Here is a 21,174-nt window from a genome sequence, read left to right as displayed (position 1 = left end):
CTTATTCCAAAATTGACCACATAGTTGGAAGTAAAGCACTCCTCAGCAAATGTAAAAGAACAGAAATTATAACAAACTGTCTCTCAGATCACAGTGCAATCAAACTAGAACTCAGGACTAAGAAACTCAATCAAAACCACTCAAATCTACATTTGATTAATGTACCTGAAAGTGATGGGGAGAATGGAGCCAAGTTGGAAAACACTCTTCAGGATATTATCCAGGAGAACTTCCCCAACCTAGCAAGGCAGGCCAACATTCAAATTCAAGAAATACAGAGAACTCCACAAAGATACTCCTCAAGAAGAGCAACCCCAAAACACATAATCATCAAATTCACCAAGATGGAAATGAAGGAAAAAAAGATAAGGTCAGCCAGAGAGAAAGGTCAGGCTACCCACACAAGGGAAGCCCATCAGACTAACTGCGGATCTGTCTACAGAAACCCTACAAGCCAGAAGAGAGCAGGGGCCAATATTCAACATTCTTATAGAAAAGACTTTCAATCCAGAATTTCATATCCAGCCAAAATAAGCTTCATAGATGAAGAAGAAATAAAATCCTTTAGAGACAAGCAAATGCTGAGAGATTTTATCACCACTAAGCCTGCCTTATAAGAGCTCTTGAAGGAAACACTAAACATAGAAAGGAAAAACCAGTCCCAGCCACTGCAAAAGCATACCAAATTGTGAAGACCATTGACACTATGAAGAAACTGCATCAACTAACGGGCAAAATAATCAGCTAACATCATAAAGATAGGATCAAATTCACACATAACAATATTAACCTTAAATGTAAATATGCTAAATGCTCCAATTAACAGACCCAGACTGGCAAATTGGATAAAGAGTCAAGAGCCATCGGTGTGCTGTATTCAGAAGACCCATCTCACATGCAGAGACACACATAGTCTAAAAATAAAGGGATGGAGGAATATTTACAAAGCAAATGGAAAGCAAAAACAAGCAGGGGTAGCAATCCTAGTCCTTGATAAAACAGACTTTAAACCAACAGAGATCAAAAGAGACAAAGAAGGGCATTACACAATGGTAAAGGGATCAATGTGCAACAAGAAGAGCTAACTATGCTAAATATATATGCACTTAATACAGGAGTAGGCAGATTCATAAGGCAAGTTCTTAGAGACCTACAAAGAGACTTAGACTCCCACACAATAATAGTGGGAGACTTTAACACCCCACTGGCAATATTAGACAGATCAATGAGACAGAAAATTAACAAGGATATTCAGGACTTGGACTTAGCTCTGGACCCAGTAGACCTAATAGACATCTACAGAACACTCCACCCCAAATCAACAGAATATACATTCTTCTCAGTACCACATAGCACTTATTCTAAAATTGACCACATAATTGGAAGTAAAACACTCCTCAGCAAATGCAAAAGAATGGAAATCATAACAAACAGTCTCTTAGACCCCAATGCAATCAAATTAGAACTGAGGATTAAGAAACTCACTTAAAACCGCACAAGTACATGGAAACCAAATAACCTGCTATTGAGTGACTACTGGATAAATAACAAAATTAAGGCAGAAATAAATAAGTTCTTTGAAATCAATGAGAACAAAGACACTATGTACCAGAATCACTGTGGCACAGCTAAAACAGTGCTTCGAGGAAAATTCATAGCACTAAATGCTCACAGGAAAAAGCAGGAAAGAACTAAAATCAACACCCTAACATCACAATTGAAAAAACTAGAGAAGCAAGAGCAAACAAATTCAAAAGCTAGCAGAAGACAAGAAATAACTAAGATCAGAGCAGAACTGAAGGAGATAGAGACACGAAAAACCCTTCCAAAAAATCAATGAATCCAGGAGTTGGTTTTTTGAAAATATTTATAAAATAGACCACTAGCCAGACAACTAAAGAATAAAAGAGAGAATAATCAAATAGACACAATAAAAAATGAAAAAGGTAGCCAGGGCGGTGGCTCACGCCTGTAATCCCAGCACTTTGGGAGGCTGAGGCGGGTGGATCACGAGGTCAGGAGATTGAGACCATCCTGGCTGACATGGTGAAATCCCGTCTCTACTAAAAATACCAAAAAATTAGCCTGGCATGGTGGTGGGCACCTGTAGTCCCAGCTACTTGGGAGGCTGAGGCAGGAGAATGGCATGAACCTGGGAGGCAGAGCTTGCAGTGAGCTGAGATCGTGCCACTGCACTCTAGCCTGGGCAATAGAATGAGACTCTGCATCAAAAAAAAAGTGATATCACCACTGATCCCACAGAAATACAAACTACCATCAGAGAATACCATAAATGCCTCTACACAAATACACTAGAATAGCTAGAAGAAATGCATAAATTCCTGGACACATATGCCCTCCCGAGACTACAGGAAGAAGTCAAATCCCTGAATAGACCAATAACAAGTTCTGAAATGGAGGCAGTAATTAATAGCCTACCAACCAAAAAAAACCCAGGACAAAACAGATTCACAGCAGAATTCTACCAGAGGTACAAAGAGGAGCTCATACCATTCCTTCTAAAACTATTCCAAACAATAGAAAAAGAGGGAATCCTCGCTAACTCATTTTATGAGGCTAGTATCATTCTGATACCAAAACCTGGCAGAGATACACACAAAAAAATAAAATTTCAGGCCAATATCTCTGATGAACTTTGATGTGAAAATCCTCAGTACAATACTGGCAAACCAAATCCAGCAGCACATCAAAATCTTATTCACCATGATCAAGTCAGTTTCATCCCTGGGATGCAAGGCTGGTTCAGCAAATGCAAATCAATAAATGTAAGCCATTACATAAACAGAACCAATGATAAAAACAGCATGATTATCCCAATAGACGCAGAAAAGGCCTTCGATAAAATTCAACAGTGCTTCATGCTAAAAACGCTCAATAAACTAGATATTGATGGAATGTATCTCAAAATAATAAGAGCTATTTATGACAAACCCACAGCCAATATAATACTGAATGGGCAAAAACTAGAAACATTCCCTTTGAAAACTGGCACAAGACAGGGATGCCCTTGCTCACCACTCCTATTCAACATAGTGTTGGAAGTTCTGGCCAGGGCAATTAGGCAAGAGAAAGAAACTAAGGGTATTCAATTAAGAAAAGAGGAAGTCAAATTGTCCCTATTTGCAGATGACATGATTGTATATTTAGAAAACCCCATCATCTCAGCCCAAAAACTCCTTAAGCTGATAAGCCACTTCAGCAGAGTCTCAGGATACAAAATCAATGTGCAAAAATCACAAGCATTCCTATACACTAATAATAGACAGAGATCCAAATCATGAGTGAACTCTCATTCACAATTGCCACAAAGAAAATAAAATACCAGGAATACATCTTACAAAGGACGTGAAGGATCTCTTCCAAGAAAACTACAAATCACTGCTCAAGGAAATAAGACAGGACACAAACAAATGGAAGAACATTCCATGCTGATGGATGGGAAGAATCAGTACAGTGAAAATGGCCATACCACCCAAAGTAATTTATAGATTCAATGATATTCCCATCAAGCTACCATTGACTTTCTTCACAGAATTAGAAAAAACTACTTTAAACTTCATATGGAACCAAAAAAGAGCCCATATAGCCAAGACAATCCTAAGTAAAAAGAACAAAGCTGGAGGCATCATGCTACCTGACTTCAAACTATACTACAAGGCTACAGTAACCAAAACAGCATGGTACTGGTACCAAAACAGACACATAGACCAATGGAACAGAAAGGAGGCCTCAGAAATAGCACATCTACAACCATCTGATCTTTGACAAAACCTGACAAAAACAACCAATGGGGAAAGTATTCCCTATTTAATAAATGGTGTGAAAACTGGCTAGCCATATGCAGAAAACTGAAACTGGACCCCTTTCTTACACCTTATACAAAAATTAATTCAAGATGGATGAAAGATTTCAACATAAGACCTAAAACCATAAAAACCCTAGAAGAGAACCTAGGCAATACCATTCAGGACATAGGCATGGGCAAAGGCTTCACGACTAAAATACCAAAAGCAATGGCACCAAAGGGAAAATTGACAAATGGGATATAATTAAACAAAAGAGCTTCTGCACAGCAAAAGAAACTACTGTCAGAGTGAACAGGCAACCTACAGAATGGAAGAAAATTTTACAATCTGTCCATCTGATGAAGGGCTAATATCCAGAATCTACAAAGAATTTAAACAAATTTACAAGAAAAAATCAAACAATCCCATCAAGAAAGTGGGCAAAGGATAGGAACAGGCACTTCTCAAAAGAATACATTTATGCAGCCAACAAACATATGAAAAAAAGCTCATTATCACTGGTCATTAGAGAAATGCAAATGAAAACTACAGTGAGATACCATCTCACACCAGTTAGAATGGTGATCATTAAAAAGTCATGAAACAACAGATACTGGTGAGGGTTGGAGAAATAGGAACACTTTTACATGGTTGGTAGGAGTGTAAATTAGTTCAACCATTGTGGAAGACATTGTGGCGATGCCTCAAGGATCCAGAACCAGAAATACCATTTGACCCAGCAATCCATTACTGGGTATATACCCAAAGGATTATAAATCATGCTGCTGTAAAGACACATGCACCCGTATGTTTATTGCAGCACTGTTCACAATAGCAAAGACTTGGAACAAACCCAAATGCCCATCAATGATAGATGGATAAAGAAAATGTGGCACATATACACTATGGAATACTATACAGTCATAAAAAGGATGAGTTCATGTCCTTTGTGGGGACATGGATGAAGCTGGAAACAATCATCCTCAGCAAACTAACACAGGAATAGAAAACCAAACACTGAATGTTCTCACTCATAAGTGGGAGTTGAACAATGAGAACATATGGACACAGGGAGGGGAACATAACACACCAGGGCCTGTCACGGAGTAGGGGGCTAAGGGAGGGATAGCTTTAGGAGAAATACCTAATGTAGATGCAGCAAACCACCATGGCACATATATACCTATGTAACAAACCTGCACGTTCTGCACATGTATCCCAGAAGTTAAAGTATAATTTTTTAAAAAAGCAAAAATGAATAAGCAAAAAAAAAAAAAAATTGAATTGAGAGTGGGGTGACTGTGATCACAAGATAGCAACGCAGTGTGATTGATTCCCAGAAGGAAGACAGATGGTTATTCTGCTTTTGGTATTGGAAAACCAGCCCTACTAAATGGAAATGGGAGGAGCTGGTGGGGGAAATGACTAATTCTCTTGAGGGAAACTCACAGTCTTAAAAATTAACAAAAATCAGCTGGGTGCAGTGATTGACCCCTGTAATTGTAGCACTTTGGGAGACTGAGGTAGGCAGATTGCTTGAGCTCTAGGAGTTCAAGATCAGCCTGAGCAACATGAAAAACCCCGTCTCCACAAAAAAATACAAAAATTAGCTGGATGTGGTGGTGTGCACTTCTAGTCCCAGCTACTGAGAGGATGAGGTGGAAGGATAACTTGGGCCCAGGAGGTCAAGGCTGCAGTAAGCTGAGATCATGCCAGCTTTGGCAACAGAGTGAGACCTTGTCTCAAAAGAAAAAAAAAAAAGACAAAAAAACAGAAATCCTGATCCCAGCAAAACTGAAAAATATTTCATGTTTTTTCGTCTTTTAGAAATGAAAATAATTCACAGTTAGAAATTTCTGACAGCACAACGTGCATCCAGCAGTGAAGTGAAGACAATTGAGCAGCTATCGACTCTGAGACAAAATACACATAATGAAAACAAAAAACAGAAGAGGTTCTAGACAGCCTGTTTGAATGCAGATTCTTCCAGAAAATTTCAGGATATTTGATACAGGAAGAATATTCCAATTTCTTCTCAAAAAAAGAACTCTGTACAAAAGGATAGTTGCATTGACTCCTGTCGGACATTGTTATGCTGAAATGCCCAGTAAAACTTTCCTAAAGTCTTTATTTTGGTATAGTGACAAGGTGGTCTGTGTTGAGGATTCCTAGAATAATTCTAGATTTGCAATCTGCTTTTGGACCTACCTCATTTTGTGCCATTCTTTGATCTTTTCCCTCAGTGGGCCCCAATTTCCTAAATTGTCAACTGAGAAGTACGCTTTACTGAATATTTGAGGTGTCTTTCAATGCCAAATTTCTAAGATCATGTTTCTTTACCAACATTCCTCTTAACCAAGATTACCAGTCTCAACAGTAAGGACAAAATAAGTGCTGACCTAAGTGACATTTTTCACTCCTGGATGTACTTTTCTTTTCCACTTAGCACTCTGGGTTTTTTTTTTTTTTTTTTTTTGATGTGCTGATTTTAATTTCAGGGTCTCTTCTGCAGCTATACTTCACAGGCTTTGAAGTAACACCCATGTGAAATGAATGTGCTGCAGCCACAATAGTTAGTTAAATTTCCAAGAAAGGAGTTTCATGTGGATAAAACTGATAGGAAGTGTGAATAGCTTGATATGGGTGATGGTTGAACTATTACAAGCAATTTCACATAGTTTATATTGACAACACACTGAGATGTGATGGACACAAATATATATATATTTAAAGCAAAACATATATCTATGTACAATAACCTATCTTTATGAAATTCCCTTTAGTACATATTTTGCCTACAACTCCAAAGCCTGTGTTTCCAAGCTCTGTAATTCCATGGGAAGGCTGTCAGGGAAAATTTTTGACTCTGTAATGGATAAATACTTTCTAGTAAAACTGCACTCGACTTCTTTTAGATCCTCAAGAAGGCACGATGCCCAGCTTTCGGCTGCAGGGCCTTTCAACTCTTTGCATTAAAGGTATTACACTTGGCCAGGGAATTAGACTCCACTTACTTATATCCCCAACTTCTATTACTTTTATCTCCTGAGCATCTTCTAAACCTATCCACAATTTTCAATCCCCTTAATCACCATTCTAGTCCAGGTTTCTGTGATATCTCACTAGATGCTGGGAGTTGTCTGTTTCAGGCATTTGGGGGAGTGTGCAATGGTATGATATAGCATTGTTTGACATTTCTCTCATGAGGAATGAAATTGAGCCTCTTTTTATATATGATTTGTTCATTCACATGTCCATTTTTAAAAAGTAACTGATTAAGTCTTTCTAAATGGTTTACTTCTTTTTTTTCTGTGTATTATTCTGTGATATGGCATATTACTTTAACCATTCACTTACTATAGGACATTGTAGTTGTGACAAGTTTTTGGCTACTACAAATAACACTGCCATGAACATTTGTGTGTAGGTTTTTATGTGAACATAATTTTAATTTCTCTGGATTGTTGAATGGAAATGGTAGGGTGTATAGGGAGTGTATTTTTTTTTAAAGCAACTTTATTGAAGTGTAATTGACAAATACAAATTATATATTTAAGGTCCATTACTTGATGTTTTGACATATGTATACATTGTGAAATGACCACCACAAACAAGCTAATTAACATATCTATCACCTCATGTCATTACACCATTTTCCTCTCTTTTTTGGGGGGGGGGGGTAAGAACACTTAAATGTACCCTCTTAGCAAATTTCAAGTGTACAATAGAGTATTATTAACCATAATCACCAAGCTATACGTTAGATTTCTAAAACTTATTCATCTTGCATAACTGAAACTTTGTACCTTTGTCTAACATTACCCGATTTCCCTTTCAACTCCAGTCCCTAGCAATCCCCATTCTGCTTTCTGCTTTTGTGAATTTGACTATTTGAGATTTCCCATTTAAGTGAGATCATGCAATTTTTGTCTTTCTGTGTCTGGCTTATTTCACTTAACAAAATGTTCCCCAGGTTCATCCATGTTGTCGAAATGTATTAGTCTGTTCTCACACTGCTAATAAAGACATACCCAAGACTAGGTAATTTATAAAGGAAAGAGGTTTAATGGACTCACAGTTCCACATGGCTAGGGAGGCCTCACAATCATGGCAGAAGGCAAAGGAGAAGGAAAGGCACATCTTACATGGTGGCAGGCAAGGGAGCTTGTGCAGGAGAACTCCTTTACAGAACTATCAGATCTTGTGAGACTTATTCATTACCATGAGAACAATATGGGGGAAACTACTCCCATGATTCAATTCTCTCTGCCTGGCACTACCCTTGACACATGGGGATTACTACAGTCAAGGTAAGATTTGGGTGGTGACACAACCAAACCATATCACAGGGTTTCCTTTTTTAAGGCTGAATAATAATCTATTGTATATATGCAACACATTTTTTAATCCATTCGTCCATTGACAAACACTTAGGTTGTTTCCATATCGTGACTATTGTAAATAAGGCTGCAATGAATATGGGATTGTAGATATCTCTTCAAGATTCTGATTTCAGTTCTTTTGGATAAATATTCAACTTTTTGAAGAACCTCCCTACTGCTTTCCATAATGGCTGTACCAATTTACATTCCCACCAACAACATACAAGAGTTGTCTTTTCTCCACATCCTTGCCAACAGTAATTATCTTTGTCCCTTTGATAATTGCCATACTAACAGATGTGAGGTGATATCATATTGTGGTTTTGATTTGTATTTCCCTTATCATTAGTGACACTGAGAATCTTTTCATATACCTGTTGGCCATTTGTATGCTTTCTTTTGAGAAATGTCTATTCAGGTCTTTTGCTCATTTTTAAATTGCATTTTTGGTTTGTTTTTGCCTTATTTGTTTCTTGCCATTTAATTATATGAGTTCCCTCTATATTTTGAATATTAACTCCTTATTGAATATATGATTTGCAAGCATTTTCTCCCATTCTGTAGGCTGCCTTTTCACTCTGTGGATTGTTACCTTTGCGGTGCACAGGCTTTTTAATTTGAGATAATCCCACTAATCTATTTTTGCTTTTATTGCCTGTGATTTTGGTATCACATGCAAAAAAACCATTGCCCATATCAATGGCAAGAAGCTTTTCTCTATGTTTTCTTCTAGTATTTTTATAGTTTTAGGTCTTACCTTTAAGTATTTAACCTGTTTTGAGATGATTTTATTGTACGTGGTGTGACATAGGGTCCAATTTCTTTCTTCTTTTTTTTTCATGTGGATATCCAGTTTTCCCAATACCTTTTATTGAAAAGAGTATTCTTTTTCAATCTGTGTTCTTGGCACTTTTGTCCTAGATAAGTTGACTGTAACTGTGTGTATTTGTTTTAGTCTCTTTATTCTTTTCTATTGATGTATATGTCTGTTTTTATGCCAATACCACACTGCTTCAGTTACTGTAGATGTGCAATATATTTTGAAATTAAAAAAATGTGATGCCTCCAGCTTTGTTCTTCTTTCTCAAAATTAATTTGGCTTTTCAGTGTCTTTTGTGATTCCATATGAATTTTATCATTCTTTATATTTCTATAAAGAATGCCATTGATATTTTCACAGGAATTGCATTGGATCCATAGATCCTTTGATTAGTATAGACATTTTAGTACACAAACATTGGATGTCTTTCCATTTATCTGGGTGGTCTTTAATTTCCTTCATCAACGTTTTATATTCTTCAATGTACAAGTCTTTTACCCCTTTGATTAGGGTATTCTTATGTATTTTATTCATTTTGTTGCTATTATAAATGGGATTTTTTCATAATTTCCTTTGCAGATAGTTCATTGTTACTGTATACAAGCAACACCAATTGTCATATATTGATTATGTTATCCTGCAACTTTACTGAATTTATTAGTTATGACAAATTGTTTTTGAGTCTTTAGAGTTTTCTACTTATATGATCATTTCATCTGCAAGAAGAGATGTTTTTATCTTTTTCTGTCTGATTTGGATGCCTTTAATTTCTTTTCTTGTCTAATTGCCCTAGCTAGGACTTCTAGTACTATCTTGAATAGAAACGGTGAGAGAGGGCATCTTTATCTTGTACTGGATCTCTGGGGAAAATCTTTCAGTTTTTCCCCTATGTCTTGTATTGTGTTAAGTTTCTTCTATACTGATGTTTTAGAGTTTTATGGATATCAAATTTTGTTAAATGCTTTTCCTGATCTATTAAGATAATCATGTGGTTTTTATCTTTTAGGGTCATATATCATTTATCGATTTGCATATATTGAACCATTCTTGCTTAGGTTACTAGGAATAAATCCCAGTTGATATGGTGTATGATCATTTTGATGTGCTATTGAGTTTGGTTTGCTAGAATTTTATTGAGGAGTTTTGCATCTATATTCATTAGGGATATTGGTCTACAGTTTTCTTGTGGTGCCTCTGTCTGATTTTGGTATCAAGGTAATTCTGGCCTCATGATATGAGTTTGCAAGTATTCTCTTTGCTGCTTTTGGGAAGAGTTCAAGAATGATTAGTATTAGTTTTTCTTTGAACATTAGTTAGAATTCACTCATGAAGGCTGAGCTTCACAGGTCTTTAGCTTTGCTTTGTTGAGAGGTTTTACATTTTGATTCAATCTCCTTACTTGGTTTTGGTCTGTTCAGGATTTCCATCTCTTCTTGATTCATTCTTAATAAGCTATAGTTTCTAGGAATTTATTTCTATGTTGTCCAATTTGTTGGCATATAATTGTTCACAATAGTTGCTTAAGATCCTTATTTCTGAGGCATCCATTGTAATGTCTCATCCATTGTAATGTTTCATGTCTGATTTTATTTATTTGAGTCTTCTCTCTTTTTTTCTTAGTTTAGCCAGGGATTTGTCAAGTTTATCTTTTCAAAAAACCAACTCTTGTTTTCACTGATCATTTCTGTTGTTTTTCTATTCCCTATTTCATTTATTTCTGGTCTAATCTTTATTTTTTCCTTTATTCTGCTAACTTTGAGCATAGTTTGTTCTTCTTTTTCTAGTTCCTTGAGGTATAAAGTTAGGTTGTTTATTTAAATTCTTCCTTCTTTTTAAATTAAAGCATGTGTTACCATAAACTTATTTCTTAGTACTGCTTTTGCTGCATCCCCTAAGTTTGGTATGTTGTGTTTTGTTTCATTTGTTTTATATGTGTGTGTGTGTATATATATGTAATTTTTTCTTTTTTTGAGACAGAGTCTCACTTTGTCACTCAGGCTGGAGTGTAGTGGTATGATCATGGCTTACTACAATCCTGACCTCCCAGGCTGAAGTGATCCTTCTGCTTAAGCCTTTTGAGTAGCTGGGACCACAGGTGCATGCCACTATGCTCAGCTGATTTTTAAATTATTTTTGTAGAAACGAGGTCTCACTGTGTTTCCCAGGCTGGTCTCAAACTCCTGGGCTCAAGTGATCCTCCTACCTCAGCCTCCCACAATGCTGGGATCACAGGCATGTGCCACTGTGTCTGGCCTGTCTTATGATATTTTTAAAATTCCCTTTTGATTCCCTGTTCGACCCAATGGTTGTTCAAGCATGTATTGTTTTGTTTCCATGCACTTGTGAATTTTCCCATTTTCTTATTCTTATTGATTTACTTTTATTCTGTTGTGATTAGAAAAGGTACTTGATATGATCATTTGTTAAGGCATTAAATTTATGGGCATTAAATTTGTTAAGATTGATTTTGTGACCTAATATGTGATCTGTCTTGAAGAATGCTCTGTGTGTGCTTGAGAATAATATGTATTCTTCTGCTATTGGGTAGAAAGTCTTGTATATGACTATTAGGTTCATTTGGTCTATAGTGTTGTTGAAGTCACCTGTTTCTTTACTGATTTTTATGTCTGGATGCTATATCTATTATTGAAAATGTGCTATTTTGAAGTGTCCTACTATTATTGTATTGTTTATCTACTTCTCCCTTCATACCTGTCAATGTTAGATGGTCTGATGTTGGGTGCATTACGTATTTACAATTGATGAATTGATCCTTTCATCATTATGTGATGAATTTCTTTGTCTCTAGTGACACCTTTTGACTTAAAGTGTAATATGTATATATAAAACATATATATTACACACATATACACATGTATATATATACACATATATACATGTATATATGAAGAATACGTGTATATACACAAGAATTGTATACAAAATCTCTACATTTTTATCCCCTCCACCCCCACTTTGTGTTCTTGAAGTCAGAGTTTGCTTCTTTTTATGTTGTTTATTCATTAACAATTTTTTGTATTGTAGTCATAACTTGCTGAGTATATATGTGTATATACACACGTATATATATGTGTGTATATGTATATACGTGTGTGTGTATATACGTGTGTGTGTGTGTAGTCACCACTTCTTTATTTTTGTTACTATTTGCATAGAATATCTTTTCCATCCCTTCACTTTCAGCCCATGTGTGTCCTTAAATCTAAAATGAGTTTCTTATAGACCGTATATTGCCTCCAGCAGTTGTGTTCTGCATTGGTGAAGACTGTGGGTATCTTCAACAGCAAAGGCTGCAGAGGTCCACAGTGGAGGCAAAAGCAATTGTGGTCCTGGGTGCTTAAGGCTGCTTACATCCTCCTGATTTTCTTTTCTCCTATTCATCTTTGGATAGTTATTTAATCATTGTTTGTGAGGCAGGAGGACGAGGTCTGGTACTTCTTAGTCTGCCATCTGGTTGCCATGATTATCTGATTGACTCTTTTTTTCCTACTTTATTGCTTGCTTTTCTTTTCAATTTATTTGTAAAAATTCTTCAGGCATTTTATATGTGAATCTTTTGTCAGGTATATGAATTAAAAACACATTTTACCACTCTGTGACTTACCTTTCAACTTTCCTAATGAAATATTTCAATGAGTAGAAATTCATAATTACAATATATTATGATTTATTATTATTTTTCTATGGTTAGCTTTACTTTGTCCTATTAAGAAATGTTAACCTATCCTAGGGTTGTAAATATATTCTTTTTTTTTTTTTTTTTTTTATTATTATACTTTAAGTTCTAGGGTACATGTGCATAACGTGCAGGTTTGTTACATATGTATACTTGTGCCATGTTGCTGTGCTGCACCCATCAACTCGTCATTTACATCAGGTATAACTCCCAATGCAATCCCTCCCCCCTCCCCCCTCCCCATGATAGGCCCCGGTGTGTGATGTTCCCCTTCCTGAGTCCGAGTGATCTCATTGTTCAGTTCCCACCTATGAGTGAGAACATGCGGTGTTTGGTTTTCTGTTCTTGTGATAGTTTGCTAAGAATGATGGATTCCAGCTGCATCCAAGTCCCTACAAAGGACTCAAACTCATCCTTTTTTATGGCTGCATAGTATTCCATGGTGTATATGTGCCACATTTTCTTAATCCAATCTGTCACTGATGGACATTTGGGTTGATTCCAACTCTTTGCTATTGTGAATAGTGCTGCAATAAACATACGTGTGCATGTGTCTTTATAGCAGCATAATTTATAATCCTTTGGGTATATACCCAGTAATGGGATGGCTGGGTCATATGGTACATCTAGTTCTAGATCCTTGAGGAATCGCCATACTGTTTTCCATAATGGTTGAACTAGTTTACAATCCCACCAACAGTGTAAAAGTGTTCCTATTTCTCCACATCCTCTCCAGCACCTGTTGTTTCCTGACTTTTTAATGATTGCCATTCTAACTGGTGTGAGATGGTATCTCATTGTGGTTTTGATTTGCATTTCTCTGATGGCCAGTGATGATGAGCATTTTTTCATGTGTCTGTTGGCTGTATGAATGTCTTCTTTTGAGAAATGTCTGTTCATGTCCTTTGCCCACTTTTTGATGGGGTTGTTTGTTTTTTTCTTGTAAATTTGTTTGAGTTCTTTGTAGGTTCTGGATATTAGCCCTTTGTCAGATGAGTAGATTGCAAAAATTTTCTCCCATTCTGTAGGTTGCCTGTTCACTCTGATGGTAGTTTCTTTTGCTGTGCAGAAGCTCTTTAGTTTAATGAGATCCCATTTGTCAATTTTGGCTTTTGCTGCTGTTTCTTTTGGTGTTTTAGACATGAAGTCTTTGCCCATGCCTATGTCCTGAATGGTACTACCTAGGTTTTCCTCTAGGATTTTTATGGTATTAGGTCTAACATTTAAGTCTCTAATCCATCTTGAATTAATTTTCGTATAAGGAGTAAGGAAAGGATCCAGTTTCAGCTTTCTACTTATGGCTAGCCAATTTTCCCAGCACCATTTATTAAATAGGGAATCCTTTCCCCATTTCTTGTTTCTCTCAGGTTTGTCAAAGATCAAATGGCTGTAGATGTGTGGTATTATTTCTGAGGACTCTGTTCTGTTCCATTGGTCTATATCTCTGTTTTGGTACCAGTACCATGCTGTTTTGGTTACTGTAGCCTTGTAGTATAGTTTGAAGTCAGGTAGCGTGATGCCTCCAGCTTTGTTCTTTTGACTTAGGATTGTCTTGGAGATGCGGGCTCTTTTTTGGTTCCATATGAACTTTAAAGCAGTTTTTTCCAATTCTGTGAAGAAACTCATTGGTAGCTTGATGGGGATGGCATTGAATCTATAAATTACCTTGGGCAGTATGGCCATTTTCACAATATTGATTCTTCCTATCCATGAGCATGGTATGTTCTTCCATTTGTTTGTGTCCTCTTTGATTTCACTGAGCAGTGGTTTGTAGTTCTCCTTGAAGAGGTCCTTTACATCCCTTGTAAGTTGGATTCCTAGGTATTTTATTCTCTTTGAAGCAATTGTGAATGGAAGTTCATTCCTGATTTGGCTCTCTGTTTGTCTGTTACTGGTGTATAAGAATGTTTGTGATTTTTGCACATTAATTTTGTATCCTGAGACTTTGCTGAAGTTGCTTATCAGCTTAAGGAGATTTTGGGCTGAGACAATGGGGTTTTCTAAATATACAATCATGTCATCTGCAAACAGGGACAATTTGACTTCTTCTTTTCCTAACTGAATACCCTTGATTTCTTTCTCTTGCCTGATTGCCCTAGCCAGAACTTGCAACACTATGTTGAATAGGAGTGGTGAGAGAGGGCATCCCTGTCTTGTGCCAGTTTTCAAAGGGAATTTTTCCAGTTTTTGCCCATTCAGTATGATATTGGCTGTGGGTTTGTCATAAATAGCTCTTATGATTTTGAGGTACGTTCCATCAATACCGAATTTATTGAGCGTTTTTAGCATGAAGGGCTGTTGAATTTTGTCAAAAGCCTTTTCTGCATCAATTGAGATAATCATGTGGTTCTTGTCTTTGGTTCTGTTTATATGCTGGATTATGTTTATTGATTTGCGAATGTTGAACCAGCCTTGCATCCCAGGGATGAAGCCCACTTGATCATGGTGGATAAGCTTTTTGATGTGTTGCTGAATCCGGTTTGCCAGTATTTTATTGAGGATTTTTGCATCGATGTTCATCAGGGATATTGGTCTAAAATTCTCTTTTTTTGTTGTGTCTCTGCCAGGCTTTGGTATCAGGATGATGTTGGCCTCATAAAATGAGTTAGGGAGGATTCCCTCTTTTTCTATTGATTGGAATAGTTTCAGAAGGAATGGTAACAACTCCTCTTTGTACCTCTGGTAGAATTCAGCTGTGAATCCATCTGGTCCTGGACTTTTTTTGGTTGGTAGGCTATTAATTGTTGCCTCAATTTCAGAGCCTGCTATCGGTCTATTCAGGGATTCAACTTCTTCCTGGTTTAGTCTTGGAAGAGTGTAAGTGTCCAGGAAATTATCCATTTCTTCTAGATTTTCCAGTTTATTTGCGTAGAGGTGTTTATAGTATTCTCTGATGGTAGTTTGTATTTCTGTGGGGTCGGTGGTGATATCCCCTTGATCATTTTTAATTGCGTCGATTTGATTCTTCTCTCTTTTCTTCTTTATTAGTCTGGCTAGTGGTCTGTCAATTTTGTTGATCTTTTCAAAAAACCAACTCCTGGATTCATTGATTTTTTGGAGGGTTTTTTGTGTCTCTATCTCCTTCAGTTCTGCTCTGATCTTAGTTATTTCTTGCCTTCTGCTAGCTTTCGAATGTGTTTGCTCTTGCTTCTCTAGTTCTTTTAATTGCGATGTTAGAGTGTCAATTTTACATCTTTCCTGCTTTCTCTTGTGGGCATTTAGTGCTATAAATTTCCCTCTACACACTGCTTTAAATGTGTCCCAGAGATTCTGGTATGTTGTATCTTTGTTCTCATTGGTTTCAAAGAACATCTTTATTTCTGCCTTCATTTCGTTATGTACCCAGTAGTCATTCAGGAGCAGGTTGTTCAGTTTCCATGTAGTTGAGCGGTTTTGAGTGAGTTTCTTAGTCCTGAGTTCCAGTTTGATTGCACTGTGGTCTGAGAGACAGTTTGTTATAATTTCTGTTCTTGTACATTTGCTGAGGAGTGCTTTACTTCCAATTACGTGGTCAATTTTGGAGTAAGTATGATGTGGTGCTGAGAAGAATGTATATTCTGTTGATTTGGGGTGGAGAGTTCTATAGATGTCTATTAGGTCTGCTTGCTGCAGAGATGAGTTCAATTCCTGGATATCCTTGTTAACTTTCTGTCTCGTTGATCTGTCTAATGTTGACAGTGGAGTGTTGAAGTCTCCCATTATTATTGTATGGGATTCTAAGTCTCTTTGTAAGTCTCTAAGGACTTGCTTTATGAATCTGGGTGCTCCTGTATTGGGTGCATATATATTTAGGATAGTTAGCTCTTCCTGTTGAATTGATCCCTTTACCATTATGTAATGGCCTTCTTTGTCTCTTTTGATCTTTGATGGTTTAAAGTCTGTTTTATCAGAGACTAGTATTGCAACCCCTGCTTTTTTTTGTTCTCCATTTGCTTGGTAAATCTTCCTCCATCCCTTTATTTTGAGCCTATGTATGTCTCTGCGTGTGAGATGGGTCTCCTGAATACAGCAGACTGATGGGTCTTGACTCTTTATCCAGTTTGCCAGTCTGTGTCTTTTAATTGGACCATTTAGTCCATTTACATTTAAGGTTAATATTGTTATGTGTGAACTTGATCCTGCCATTATGATATTAACTGGTTATTTTGCTCGTTAGTTGATGCAGTTTCTTCCTAGCCTCGATGGTCTTTACATTTTGGCATGTTTTTGCAATGGCTGGTACCGGTTGTTCCTTTCCATGTTTAGTGCTTCCTTCAGGATCTCTTGTAAGGCAGGCCTAGTGGTGACAAAATCTCTAAGCATTTGCTTATCTGTAAAGGATTTTATTTCTCCTTCACTTATGAAACTTAGTTTGGCTGGATATGAAATTCTGGGTTGAAAATTCTTTTCTTTAAGAATGTTGAATATTGGCCCCCACTCTCTTCTGGCTTGTAGAGTTTCTGCTGAGAGATCTGCTGTTAGTCTGATGGGCTTCCCTTTGTGGGTAACCTGACCTTTCTCTCTGGCTGCCCTTAAGATTTTTTCCTTCATTTCAACTTTGGTGAATCTGGCAATTATGTGTCTTGGAGTTGCTCTTCTCGAGGAGTATCTTTGTGGTGTTCTCTGTATTTCCTGGATTTGAATGTTGGCCTGCCCTACTAGGTTGGGGAAGTTCTCCTGGATGATATCCTGAAGAGTGTTTTCCAACTTGGTTCCATTTTCCCCCTCACTTTCAGGCACCCCAATCAGACGTAGATTTGGTCTTTTTACATAATCCCATACTTCTTGCAGGCTTTGTTCATTTCTTTTTCTTCTTTTTTCTTTTGGTTTCTCTTCTCGCTTCATTTCATTCATTTGATCCTCAATCGCTGATACTCTTTCTTCCAGTTGATCGAGTCGGTTACTGAAGCTTGTGCATTTGTCACGTATTTCTCGTGTCATGGTTTTCATCTCTTTCATTTCGTTTAGGACCTTCTCTGCATTAATTACTCTAGCCATCAATTCTTCCACTTTTTTTTCAAGATTTTTAGTTTCTTTGCGCTGGGTACGTAATTCCTCCTTTAGCTCTGAGAAATTGGATGGACTGAAGCCTTCTTCTCTCATCTCGTCAAAGTCATTCTCCGTCCAGCTTTGATCCGTTGCTGGCGATGAGCTGCGCTCCTTTGCCGGGGGAGATGCGCTCTTATTTTTTGAATTTCCAGCTTTTCTGCCCTGCTTTTTCCCCATCTTTGTGGTTTTATCTGCCTCTGGTCTTTGATGATGGTGATGTACTGATGGGGTTTTGGTGTAGGTGTCCTTCCTGTTTGATAGTTTTCCTTCTAACAGTCAGGACCCTCAGCTGTAGGTCTGTTGGAGATTGCTTGAGGTCCACTCCAGACCCTGTTTGCCTGGGTATCAGCAGCAGAGGCTGCAGAAGATAGAATATTTCTGAACAGCGAGTGTACCTGTCTGATTCTTGCTTTGGAAGCTTCCTCTCAGGGGTGTACTCCTCCCTGTGAGGTGTGGGGTGTCAGACTGCCCCTAGTGGGGGATGTCTCCCAGTTAGGCTACTCAGGGGTCAGGGACCCGCTTGAGCAGGGAGTCTGTCCCTTCTCAGATCTCAACCTCCGTGTTGGGAGATCCACTGCTCTCTTCAAAGCTGTCAGACAGAGTCGTTTGCGTCTGTGCAGAGGTGTCTGTGTGTCTTAGTTTACTGTGCCCTGTCCCCAGAGGTGGAGTCTACAGAGACAGGCAGGTTTCCTTGAGCTGCTGTGAGCTCCACCCAGTTCGAGCTTCCCAGCAGCTTTGTTTACCTACTTAAGCCTCAGCAATGGCGGGCGCCCCTCCCCCAGCCTCGCTGCTGCCTTGCCGGTAGATCACAGACTGCTGCGCTAGCAATGAGGGAGGCTCCGTGGGTGTGGGACCCTCCCGGCCAGGTGTGGGATATGATCTCCTGGTGTGCCTGTTTCCTAAAGCGCAGTATTGGGGTGGGAGTTACCCGATTTTCCAGGTGTTGTGTTTCTCAGTTCCCCTGGCTAGGAAAAGGGACTCCCTTCCCCCTTGCGCTTCCCAGGTGAGGCAATGCCTCGCCCTGCTTCAGCTCTCGCTGGTCGGGCTGCAGCAGCTGACCAGCTCCGATCGTCCGGCACTCCCCAGTGAGATGAACCCAGTACCTCAGTTGAAAATGCAGAAATCACCGGTTTTCTGTGTCGCTCGCGCTGGGAGTTGGAGACTGGAGCTGCTCCTATTCGGCCATCTTGCTCCGCCTTTTTTTTCGTAAATATATTCTTTTATTAACTTTTACAATCCATCTGGAGCTAGTTTTCTTTTCTTGGTATAGTATGAGCTAAGGGTCTCTATGTTAGTTTTATGTTGCTGTGTAACCAATCACCATAAATTTAATGGCTTGAAACAACACATATTTTATGACCTCAGAGTTTCCATGGGTCAGGAGTCTGGCCATGGCTTAGCTGTGTCCTCCACTCAGGGTCTCACAAAGTTGAACTCAAGCTGTTAACTAGACTGGGCGGTCTCATCTGAGGCTTGAGTTGTTTTCCATGCTTACATAGTTGTTAGCAGAATTCATTTTCTTTTGGCTGCAGAGTTCATGACAGCTTGTTTCTTCAAAGCTACCAAGGGAAAGAGAAATATTCTACTGCGTAAGGTTGTTCACTCTAGAAAATATTGTAAGAGACTCTTTTGATTAAGTGAGACCTGCCCAGGATAATTTGCCTTTTTATTAAAGGGAGATTCTATTGCCTTTCTTAAAATAAACTGATTAGAAACTAATTACATTGAAAAAAATCCCTTGCCTTTGCCATATTCTATTGGTTACAAGCAAGTTACAGGTTTTCCAACACTCAGGGAGAGAGGAATTTGTAAAGGCATGGATTCCAGGGGCAGGAATCACTGGGGACCATCTTAGTATTTTGCCTACCATAATCCCTTTTTTCCTCCATGTATACAATTGACTCAGGCATGTTTATTGAAGAGAAGAGAATATCATTTTCCCCACTGAACTGTAGGGTCACTTTGTCATAACCATATATATGTGGGTCTGTATCTGTACAATAATCTGTTCTGTTGGTCTCCTTTTCTGCCTTTGTGCCAATGCCCATATTGTTTAATGACTGTAGCTTTACCAAATACCTTGATATCTTATAATATAAGTGTCTAAGCTTTGCCCTTCCTCAGTATTACATTGACAATTCTTGGCTCTCTACATTTCCATATGAATCCTAGAATCAATTGGTTAATTTCCCAACCTACCAAGATTTTGGGGAGGGGAGAATTTTTTTTGCCTTTATTAATAAATATTCAAAAAATTTAAATTTTAACAATATCAGATTTTCCAATCTATAAACATGATATAGATTTTTAAATTATATTTTAAAATTTTGTTCAATAATGTTTTATAAATTTCAGTATAGAGGTTCTTATGCAATTTTCTTTTATTTATTCCTAGATATTTGATGGTTTTAAAAATGCTATAAGTATCATGATTAAAATTTTTTTTGTTTATTGTTGATATTTAGAAGTAAAATTGGTTTTTATGTATATCTTACCTTCTTTCTAAATATATTAATTCTAATTGATAAAAGATCTGTAGAACTTTTTGGAAATACTATATATACAATGATATAATTTTAAATGACAGTTTTTATTTTTTGCTATCATACAATTCTTAATTCATTTCTTTTTCTGGCTTTATTGTACTGACTAGGTCTTCCTTTCTAATGTTGAATAAAAATGGTAAGGGCAGCCGTATTTATCTTATTACCAATCATGGGGAAAATTTTCAGTAATTCTCTATTAATTATAATATTTTCTGTGGAATTTTTTCTTGTGTAGTTTCTCTTGTCAGGATGAAACATGTAAGAACTATATTTGATGGCAGAAACCCCTTATAAACATAAAGACACAAATAAGTTAAAAGTAAAACAGTGGAAAATGTTATATTATGTGAACACTAATTAAAAGGAAGTTGAATTGTCTATAATAATATGAGACAAAGATTGTAGGCCAAAGAATATTACCAGGGATAAAGAGAGAAATGCCATAATAATAAGGACATAAATTACTTAAGAGGATATAACAATTCTGAATGTGCATGTGCTTAAAAACAGCTTCAAAGTACTTGAAGAAAAATGGATAGAATTGAATGGAGAAATAGACAAATCCACAATTATATATGAAACACTAATAATCATTTCTAATAATTGATAAAACACATAAACAGAAAATCAGTAGTTATATAAAATATTTAACATCATCAAGCAACTTTCCCTAATTACATTTATAAAAGACTGCACCCCAAACAGCAGAATATACATTTTAAAGAGGGCACATAAAACATTCACCAATATGGGTCGTATTCTGAGCCATAAAACAAATCTCAATACATTTAAAAGAATTCAAATCATACAAAGCAAGTTCTTTTTATTTAATGGGATTAAACTATATTCCAATCACCAAAAAATGGAAATTTCCCAAATACATAAAAACAACATA

The 21,174-nt window shown here is 37.3% G+C and overlaps 1 long non-coding RNA gene across 1 annotated transcript in view; it reads right to left on the bottom strand.

The window, feature by feature from the left end:
- LOC144332933 (uncharacterized) overlaps positions 1-18,926 on the bottom strand; it is a 32,432-nt gene extending 13,506 nt beyond the window's left edge. Inside the window, exon 1 of the long non-coding RNA XR_013401162.1 lies at positions 18,837-18,926. This is a non-coding gene — a long non-coding RNA (uncharacterized LOC144332933). The remainder of the gene's footprint in view (positions 1-18,836) is intronic.
- Between the last annotated feature and the right edge of the window lie 2,248 nt (positions 18,927-21,174).

The sequence above is a fragment of the Macaca mulatta genome, chromosome 1, assembly GCF_049350105.2.
Source record: "Macaca mulatta isolate MMU2019108-1 chromosome 1, T2T-MMU8v2.0, whole genome shotgun sequence".
Classification (NCBI taxonomy): Eukaryota; Metazoa; Chordata; class Mammalia; order Primates; family Cercopithecidae; genus Macaca; species Macaca mulatta.
Note: the sequence above shows the minus strand (reverse complement) of the source record. Positions and strands in the feature narration are given on the sequence as shown.